Below are 9,377 nucleotides of genomic sequence, written 5' to 3'. Positions count from 1 at the left end.
AAATCTGTTAAAATTCTTCTACCTCTGTTTCTAAAGTTCTGGGATTGTAAGTGTGTCATCTAACCAGAACCAGCTATTTCTTACTATAAGGAATAAGAGTGAAGGCTCTTACCTCAAAGGATTCAAATCTGATTATGAAAAAACTTAAAAAATGACTTTGTTTCAGTGTTATAAATATGCTACAACATGGATGTTTGAACCCTAACATTTGCCAGAGGAATGAAGTACATGTCAAGTTCCTGTAAAATAAAGGGCGGGGGAAGGGAGGCAGGCAGAGATGATCTTCACGCAAGCATCTAGAAGACAGATAAGTTGCCCAGGTAGGCAGTTGCAGACAGAAATATTCACTCACTCTGATGAATTCGAAAGCTCTAGACACATTTCTGTTGTTTTGATTTGTGCCACAGGGAACACCAGAAATCTGAAAATGTTTGTACATAAATCTGAGTACATCAAAAGAGTTCATACGCAAATATGAAGAAGTAAAAATACAAATAAAATTTTCCTAATTAGCCCACATTTGCAGGATGACAGATAAGGGTTAATGTGAAAGCTTGGAACAGTTGTTTACCTAGCAGGAAACTCCTACATGCTGTTGAGTAGGTCTTAGGGTCCTCATTTCTTCATATAAAGATGTGATGTCATGCTAGGTCATCAATCACTAATCAGTGATATGCTTAGCAAGGGATGAAGGCACATCATCACTTTCATCACCCCCACACTAGTGATGGTTTCTGATTCACTCATTTCCTTCCACAGCTGTATTGTCTTGTTCTAGAAGTTTCCATGAACACACAGGGCCCTCCATTCTTCCCAGTGAAATACATGGTGCTTTTCACTTCTCTCACTGTTAAATGCTGAAATAAATAAAAAGAGGAAAGCTGCTTTGGCCCACAGTGCCGGAGGTACCAGTCAGTGTTCATTTGACCGGATTTCTTCAGGCCTGTGATAAGACTGCAAGGAATGGAAGTGGAAAGCTCAGGGAAGCCGAGATACAAAAAAAGGAGAGTGAAGCAGTGAAGCCCCTTTTAATGGCATACCTCCAAAGATCCGACCTCCCATTCATCCTGACCTCTCAGGGCTCCATCTCAGAAAGAGGAAATGGCCAATGACTAAGCCTTTCACTAATGGGTTTCAGAGAAATGCTTATCCAAACCTCAGAGTATAGTTATCCAGTTCAGAAATCACAAAACAGATAGCTTTAAAATTTGTTTACAGCAATCCATTTCTGCAGTAATTAAAAGACAATTGTTCCTCTTTAACAAAAACAACTTAAATTTTTGAGAAGTTCAGTTAAGGTTGTAAATTGGAAAAAAAATAGAACAAAAAATTGGTGAACAATATTAACTGTTATTTTTGTGTGACAACGATAAAGTTTATTTTAAAAAAGAAAACCACCACCCCTTTCCCTCAGTGAGAACCTGGACCTTGAGAAGAGACTGCCTCTTTACTGGATGTAGGTAGATGTGGATCCTGTGTTACAGCTCCAGGCCTATGTAGATGTGACTTCTATGTACAGCTCTGAAAAAGGGGTAAAGATGTACCTCGGTAGAGCATTTGTAGAGCAGCCAGAAACTTCAGTGTATGTCAGACTCTAAGGATTACATAAAGAGACAAGCAGCAAGAGGGTAACAAGTTCAAGGTAATTCTCTGGTACCAGCTTCAGGCCAGCCTGGGCTATGTGACACCCACGCGAAAAAGCAGGGGGGGGGGTGTTCTAAAAAGCTTTGCAGTTAAATTTCCATGAACATTTTTGTCAATGGACATTTTGTCAGTGTCAGACAGAATTTGTAAATCCCAGTTTTAATCATTGAATATATTTTAGAGTGAGTAATACATCTTTTGCATTTCCTCAATTCTTAGAGGTTATTTACTCTTCTGTATAAATAATCCACATGTCAAGTATTTACACTATAGTGTAGGAGTCAAGAAAGTTTTAGAATATGAGTTTTCCTCTATGTGGGGTTGTCTATTTCCTATTTACCAACACAGAGTGCAGGAGGAAGCATGGTGAGACACCAGTGATGGTGTGTTCGTACAACTGTTCTTGATCATTTATGAGCCTTTTTCATGATTATAAAATATGTTCTCAATATACTGTTCTTAAAAGGTTGGGATCTTGGATACTCATACTAATGATACTTCCACGGAAACAACAGCAAGACCAGGTATCAAACTGCTATGGACGTTTTTATCTTCCTGGAAGTTTTGTAAGTTTGGAACAACAGAAAAGTTGATGATGCTTCTGATTTGAAGCACAGACTTTCAAAGTTTTGCTCTCATTTAAATGTTAAATGTTCAGTTCTTCCATGGTCTTTGTATCTATGTCAAACCCATGGAAGTGTCTGTCTGCATACGGACATGAGAGATATTTAAAGAGCTCATGTACACTGAGCAGCTTGGCAGGAGAGAGAGAGACAGAGAGAGAGAGGGAGAGGGAGAGGGACAGGGACAGGGACAGGGACAGGGACAGGGAGAAGGAGAGGGACAGGGAGAGGTATTCAAATATAAAATTTGACAAGTGTCAATACAGAGGATATCTGCTTTAAAAAAAACCAATCCAGAAGTATTTTGAGGCAAAAAAGAGTAAAATAATAAATGTCCAATTGTATATTACTTTATATAAGAGAAATTAATTAGAGTTTTATATGTGTCTTTGTGAAGGATGATGCAAAGTGGCATATGCTTATAAATGCACATGGAACAAATACAACTTTTATTCATTCTATGTTTTATTGGCAGATTTTGTACTTTTTTACATATATTATAAACATCTAACTTTTCACAAAGTTGTTAGAGCCTAAGTCATGCAACAGGCCGTGGTCTAGTGAGCAAGAAACAAATTTTAAACTTAGAACACAAGATAGTCATACAGTAGATATGGCATTTTTATTTATATCTGACATTACTTATAGCTAATAGATTGGTAGTCTACAATTTATTGGGGTTGAGATAGAGAATAGGCATTACAAGCAGAAATACACTAGGAAAGACATGAGGCATGCCGATGTCTGATGTAGAGGACGGACACATGGGCTCTGGGTGATTTCACGAGAGATGTTCCTTACAACGGGGATTAGAATTATGTTTCTCTGGGTAACTGAGGATTGTGGTCTCAGTTGCATCTTAGTGAGTTGGTCATCTGTACTCACTGCAGGGTTTATAAGTAAAGAAACCAATGTGGGCATTTTAAGCTTCAGAAAAAACATTCTTGTGGCTATGTACAAATCACTTGAGAAGGAATCTCCAAGAGCAGTAATTTAAATTCAGGAATATTATAATGTGAGAAATTCCTAGATTACCCATATTTTTCTGCTCTCAGCCTGAAACTTAATTACGGGATTACATGCCAAGAGCCTATGCTTAAGATTCCCCTTTTAGTTTTACGCTGGTTACACCATCACAACTACAAACTTATCCTATGCTCTCATTTGATGCTGGACTTAGGCCAGAGATCTATGTCTAAGGTCAGATGGCTGAAGGCAGGGTACAGTTTTCTGTGACTGTCCTTTGTCACATGGGTCTCTCTCAATGTTAGAGAAAGAAAGGCATAGAGAGCATATAATAGCAAATGAGAAATTTCAATATTCAGTGACATAGTCTATAGACAATTGTTCCCTTCACTTTTCCTTCTGTGGTTGGGGGAAAACAGGATAATGGATTTAGTTCTGATCTATTAGCTTTAGGGTGTTTATGAAGTGTGTAATGAAAAGTATTAACCACAGTTAGCAAAAGTTAAAATTCAGAAGGAAAGTAGATAACGTTTTTTTGTTTGTTTGTTTTTGTTTTTGTTCTTTTCCATCTCTTCAATGACATACAGGAGCACTGTCTACCAGGCCTACCAAGATTTATTTCATTGTAAGGAAACACTATGTTGTGGCTTGAATCTTGAATGTTCCTCACAGATTCATGCTTTAAGTATTTGTTCTCTAGCTGATGTATTGCCATAAGAGGCTGTGGTACCTTTGAGATAGAGTTGAGGAGACAGGAGTAGGTCCATTAGAGGTGGCCTTTGAAGGTCATCTGTGCCTCTGTTTTAGGTCCACTGTTAGATTCCCACTCTGCCACATGTAACTCCTCTAAGTCTTAGAACTTTAGCCAACTGCTCATAGTGATTGAGCAATGAACATTAACCACTCTTCTCATCACTGGGACCAAATGCCTGGCGCAGGAAAGAGAGATTTAATTTGGTTCATGGTTTCATGGAGTACCTTCTGTCATGGTGGGCAAGGTCCTCAGAATGTCTCCTATCTATGCTGATTCAAGCTGGTAGCTGCTGGTTCTTGACCCAGTGGGAGAACAGCAGTGGAGTAGTCGATCCACAGAGGAAAAAGCAGATAACTAAATGAGCAATCTCTTCCATTTCAACTATGCTTTGAATGCCCAGGTCCTCAGATGCCTTCTCTGAACTCCAAAACTTATCCTCCTCTTGTTGCCTTACTGTTTTAGTGCCTGGCAACTTCAGGAATATACTTGACACAGATCATGCAGATTTATATGAGTCTTATTTTGTAAATTCATTTTGAGGTTTTGGAAATTATCTATTAGAGGTTTTGTTGGTATGGTCAAGATGCCCAAATCAACTGGTCAAGTTCTCTTATCTTTCCCCCTCTCTTCCTCTCTCCCTCCCTTCCCCTCCTCCCTCTCCACCTCTTTCTTCTTTCTCCTCCCTTTCTTCTCCTTGCACTTCTCCCTGTATCCCCTCTCTCTTTAACTGTTACTTGTCCTCCTTTTTTATCCTCTCTCTTCCTTTTGCTCCTAACATTATTTTAACCAGCAACTAACCTTCACTTTTATTTACTGTCTGACTTTCTGGTATTTAAAGTTTATTTCTAATTTGCTGTTTGTTTCTAGCCATTGTCTTTCTAGGGATCCAGCTCCTATCTCTGCATAAAGTATATAAATTAGCACAGTCCTCAATAATGGTGACAATGACTAGAAAGATGATTTTGTGGCATGACCCTTTGCTGAGCCCTGACAAGACAGTGTGTAAGTATTGTCTCCTGTCCAATAGATGATGACAAATCAACCTGCTCCTAACTTTATCTGTTTATCTTATTGTTCACATGTATCAGTTCCAGGAATTACACTGAGCCTACTGAGCAGGAGTGCATCTATTTGAGGTCTAAGACAGTGCATTTCTGACATTGCTTTGCCATAGCTGAGGCATCAGAATTTAGCCTGTGTGTTATCTGCCTGTACATCTATAATTACGAAAACCCTTTAGCTATTGTATCAGTATAAAATATTTCCTACATCCATTAGTACTAATTAGATTTTAAAGTCTCACTAATTAAAGCAGCTCCCTTGTAATTGGTTTATAGAGAGTAAGAAGACTAATATAAATCTCATCTCCCTACATTTGTCGAAAATAAAGAAGCTGAACTTCTCATACTTACACGTTTTACTTTTGAAAATATTTGCTCATAACTCATAGCTAGGAAATGCTTTTATATACAAATATAAGACCCAACAATCATTAGAACTCCTTAGAGAAGCCAGATTAGTTGAAAACACTTTAATTCTAAACTGAACAAGAACAAAATAAAAGCAGAGTTATATCTGAACCCATAAAAACTGGCTGAAATGGTGGTGGCTCCTAGGAGAGGAAGGAATAGGGAGTTGTCAGTCAAAGCATGACATTTCAGCTCAAGAAATAATTGCTCATTGCAGTGACTGCAATCAAAGCAATGTGCTTTATAACTGAAAACTGTTAGAGTCATAGGGTTAGGCATTCTTATCATAATAACCTGTGTGTGTGTGCGTGCGTGCGTGTGTGCGTGTGTGTGTGTGTGTGTGTGTGTATGTGTGTGTGTGTGTGATACAATGATAGGTAGAAAAGATTGATGTGAACATTCAATGTGCATATGTGCATGTATTCAATGGGTGTATATGCATGTATTCAATGTGTGTATAAATCAAAATATAATGTTCCACACCATGTAATGTACAATTCTAGTTTGTTCTGAATATGAATGAAAAACAAACAACTCACAGCCTATATATCTTCCTTGATGTGACTGGCAGATTTGTGTTTATGTTGACACAAGCTGATACTAGCCCTTCTGAGATTCCATATTTTATACTGCCTTGCTGATCAAATCAGCTAAAATGACTTATGGTAATGGATGATGTAAAATTGTGTTAATGTAAATTAAATTCATAGTCTGACTAATTGCTTCATATCAGTAGAAAACAGATTTTTAAATGTATTGGCTTAAGCCTTGATATCCAGTGTCCTATGTTAGCTTTACTGCCTGCAAATAGCACTGAATCTATTCAACAAATAATCTCGGATCCCTGAGTAACTTTAGCTACCTTGGTCAGAAAGCTTTTGTGGTTTGGCTTTTATATATCTATGTGTTTAGTGTTAAGCGACAAGATCTCCCTATGCTGGCTCAAGCTGGCCTCAAACTCTGTGCTCAACTACTCCTCAGGCATCAGCCTCCTGAGTAGCTGGGACTAGAACACAGAACCTCCTAGAATGCATAAATATTATTAACACATGTTCTTCTGAGTGTCAGTGTCTTAAAGGGTGCCTATGCCTTGGGGTCCTCCTAATGAATGCACAGTACTGATCTCCTCCTCACTTTTCAGTGTTAGATAAATGAAATGTGTGTGACTCTTGATTCTCTGTCCAGTGAATTATAGTAAAAATGATTAGTTATACCCTGTGCAGTTCAGTGGGAGCTTGAAGATTTGGTTCAAAGTTATAGTTATTATTAATGACTGAGCCCCTGGTAGACACATCCCTATGTGTGAAATACAACTCTGTATGAAAAACAATAGGTTTATACGATCTGAAGAGAAACCAGCATTTTCTTTGACTATTTGTGTTCACTGTATTGCTTGTTCCTTGACTATTTGCATTTATTGAATTGCTAGACCCTCAACCTAGAACTGACCTTAATACATGCATGTAATCAAAATGGTATAAAAGCATAAAGGAAGAGGGGGGATGGGATAGGAGGTTCTAGGGAGGGGAAATGGGGAAAGGGGGTGGCATCTGTATTGCAAACAAATAAAATAGCAAATAAAAAATAAAATGAAATAAAAACAAAAATTATAATTCAAATAAAAAAGAAAAATAATAGGAACTTCTGTTGCTTTCAAGGGAAAAAACAATATTTTTTAGTGAAATATAAAATTATCACAACAGTCAAAAGAAAACAGTAAGGAAAAAACTTGATTTTTTAAAAAATTATTTTGTTATTTAAGGCCAGTAATTGCTATATAACACAGACTTGCCAATAATTTTCAACCTTCCCCCTGCCCAGCCTCCTAGTAGTTGGGATGACAGGCATCCATTACCATACCTAATTTTTCAAACTTGATTTTGTACAGCTAGTTGAAGATTGGAGAAGGAAGAGATTGTTCTGCACTGATTTATTTTATTTTAAACACAAAGAATTACTAAGTGTTTAAATGTTTTCCTGATGCTCACCAGGTTGACGGACTCTTACGCATTTTTTCAATGATTCTAAAACGGATTGCTACAGAACAGTATATTAATGTGTCTAGGACATATTTCATCTGTGAAAAACAGTTGTTTTATAGCATTCTTTGTTCCCTTAACAAAGTGTACTAAATGGTTTGTTTCATCTTCTTTATAAGTTTTCTAAATGCTGGCTGTTCCTTGGGTCTCCATGTTACACTGGCTATAATGAGCTGTTAATTGTCTAAAGCATATTCCACTTATTATATATATTAAAAATATCATATATCTCTATGACAAATGATATTAATGTAAAATATGCACATTTAAAACATTATAATTCATAGATATCAGGTTATTATTTACAAAATATACATAATATTCTCCCAATTAAGTCACAAAAAATCTGAAAACTCTTTAATGTTTGTTCTCCCAGTTAAGTTCCTGTGTTAGAAAACACTGTATTTATTTACCATTTAAAACTAACTTCAGGATTTCCCCCAGAAGCCCATAAAAATCAAAACATTTATTTATTCTCATTGTGGAAAAGGGCATCTAGAAAGATTTATACAGGCTTTGCTTTGCTTTGCTTTGCTTTGCTTTGCATTATTTTTGTTATATTCAATAACATAAGAGTGCTCCATGGACAGAGTTGTTAAATCAAAAGTTAATTTTGTGCAAATGAAATGTGACTACTCTCCATTTTCAGAATCCAGAATTAACTAGAAGAGCTGGGAGGGTTTCTGTGCCTTCAATGATTATATATCTTTAGGCCTAGGAGAAACAAAGAAAAGCTTACAAGGAAAATTATTTGTTGTGCCCAATAATGTTCTCTCTTTCACTTCAATATTTCTTGGCTATAACAATAAATTAACCACACTAGCATAGGTTACCTGCCATGAGCTTACATTAAAGCTTCTAACACTGCTATAAGCTCAGGCCATAAGTTTTTAAATAGCTAAGAACACTTTTAGAGAATGGTAACAAAGACAAACACACACACACACACACACACACACACACACACACACACTAGATGTCTGATATATTTCTAATGTAGAATTGCATTGCATTCCAGGGCTGCCTTGCTTTATATTTCTTTGAGGTTTTTCCAGGGGGTTGAGCTAAGGTATCCAGGGACAAGGCTAATGCCTTCAGGCAAGCAGACCACTCACCAAGGGTCCAAGTTACAGTGGAACAAAAATGAATTGCATAGAAACAAACAAACTGATAAAGAAGTTGGTTTTAGGTTATTTGGAATGTTGGTATTGTTTTCTTTGTGTGTGTGTGTGTGTGTGTGTGTGTGTGTGTGTCTGTGTGCATGCACACACACACACTATGAGAACCAAGTGTGGAATCCTTTGTTCTTTCATGTTTTAAAGCACTTCTAGTATTCAATTTCAAAGACTATCCATTTGTAAACTTAAGTTAAATGTTTTATTTAGTTAATTTTTTAAAAAGTATGACTCTTTAATTTTATTTTTTAGTGTAATTTAGTTAAAACATTTCTCCCACCCCTTTACTCTTTCCAACACTTCCAATATGGCCCTCCCTATTTTCCTTCAAATTAATGCCTTTTCTTTACCAATTATTATTTTATACATATATGATATATGCATGATGCATGGTATATGTATATATATATACATATACATACATACATATATATATAACATATATAATATATATATTTAGGGACATATGTTTATATACATCATATGTACATATGATGTATATAAACATATGTCCCTAAATATAACCTGTGTGGTCTCTATAATGCTAGATATATGTATGTTTTCAGGTTTGAACATGTGGCCCTGGACAACCTAAGGAAGGACATCTCTCCAGTTTCCCCAGCTTTCCTCAGTAGCCTATAATCCTTTGTGTAGAGTTGCAGCCTCATGGGCTTTTCTTCATCCAGTTTGGCCTGGTCATTGGTGTT

This window comes from Grammomys surdaster, unplaced genomic scaffold (assembly GCF_004785775.1).
Source record: "Grammomys surdaster isolate TR1022 unplaced genomic scaffold, NIH_TR_1.0 125834, whole genome shotgun sequence".
NCBI lineage: Eukaryota > Metazoa > Chordata > Mammalia > Rodentia > Muridae > Grammomys > Grammomys surdaster.
This window is presented reverse-complemented; position numbering follows the sequence as displayed.